Below are 1,648 nucleotides of genomic sequence, written 5' to 3'. Positions count from 1 at the left end.
TCTATGCTATACTGTAATTTTCCCCTTGCCTTCCTCCCAAACTCTCCGTTAAGTTTACTACAATCACAGCCTTGATTGGGGGAAACCTTGGGCACTGTGAGTGGCGGACATGCCTATTTCCACATAAACAAGAGCAGCATCAGCAGGTGGTGAAATTAAAGCATGGATCAAGGATTCAGAGGAAGCAGAAGACTACTAGAACTACAGGTTTTGAGAAACTTAAATCTCCACACCATTCCCCACTCTCTTGACAAAAAACTAGGTTTCTATCCCTATGTAAGTCAGGATGTCTGAACAGATGCCCATAGCAAGCTAGAGGATTTGGAATCAGCCAGGCAAGTGATATCTTTCATACTAGGATAAGCAAATAATAATATAATAATTAAAATTTTTATTTTCTAAGAACAAAAAGAATAGAATTGAAATGGAGTCCTCACTTCGCTGGCACAGATACTAAGATTGGAACAATATGGAGATGATTAGCATGGCCCCTGCACAAGGATGACACACAAATTTGTGAAGCTTTTCATATTTTTCAAGTCTGCAAAATAACCAGCTAGCATAATCATGACAATATCAAATCCACACATAAAAATACTGACCATAAATGTAAATGGGCTAAATACCCTGATTAAAAGATACAGAATGGCAAGCTGCATAAAGAGCCAGGACCCATCAGTATGTTGTTTTTTAGAGATCTATCTCACATGCAAAGACACACATAGGCTCAAAATGAAGGGATGGAGGAAAATTTACCAAGCAAATGGAAAACAGAAAAAAAGCACTAGTTGCAATCCCAGTTTCTGACAAAATAGACTTTAAACCAACAAAGATTTTTAAAAAGTCAAAGAAGGTGAAGTGTTCAACAAGAAGAGCTAACTATCCTGAGTATATATGCACCCAATACAGGAGCACCCTAATTCATAAAGCAAGTTCTTAGAGATCTTCAAAGAGATTTAGACTCCCACACAATAATAGTGGAAGACTTTAACACCCCACTGTCAATATTAGACAGATCATCCAGACAGAAAATTAGCAAAGATATTCAGGACCTGAACTCAGTTCTGGGTCAAGTGGACCTGATATCTACAGAACTCTCCACCTAAAACCAACAGAATATGTATTCTTCTCATTGCCACATGGCACTTACTCTAAAGTTGATGACATAATCAGAAGTAAAACACCCCTCAGCAAATGAAAAAACCCTGAAATCATAACAGTCTCTCAGACCACCATGCAATCAAATTGGAACTCAAGATAAAGAAATTCACTCGAAACCACACAACTACATGGAAATTGAACAACCTGCTCCTGAATGATTCTTGGGTAAATAATGAAATTAAGGCAGAAAACAAGAAGTTCTTTGAAACTAATGAGAACAAAGAGACAATGAATCAGAATCTCTGGGATACAGTGAAAGCAGTGTTAAAAGGAAAATTTATAGCACTAACTGCCCACATCAAAAAGCTAGAAAGATGTCAAGTTAACAACCTAACATCACAACTAAAGGAACTAGAGAACCAAGAGCAAACAAACCCCAAAGCTAGCAGAAGGCAAGAAATAACCAAGAGCAGAACTGAACCAAAGGAGGTAGAGACAAAAAAACACATCAAAGAAATCAGCAAATCCAAGAGCTGATTTTCTGAAA

At 37.5% G+C, this 1,648-nt stretch overlaps 1 non-coding gene across 1 annotated transcript; it reads left to right on the top strand.

The window, feature by feature from the left end:
• Positions 1 to 429: 429 nt before the first annotated feature.
• Positions 430 to 536, top strand: LOC116565620. The gene has a single exon (XR_004275539.1). It is a non-coding gene; the product is annotated as a U6 spliceosomal RNA (small nuclear RNA).
• Positions 537 to 1,648: the final 1,112 nt, after the last annotated feature.

The sequence above is a fragment of the Sapajus apella genome, unplaced genomic scaffold, assembly GCF_009761245.1.
Source record: "Sapajus apella isolate SASKATOON/1434 unplaced genomic scaffold, GSC_monkey_1.0 scaffold40, whole genome shotgun sequence".
NCBI classification, from domain to species: Eukaryota; Metazoa; Chordata; class Mammalia; order Primates; family Cebidae; genus Sapajus; species Sapajus apella.
This window is presented reverse-complemented; position numbering and strand designations above follow the sequence as displayed.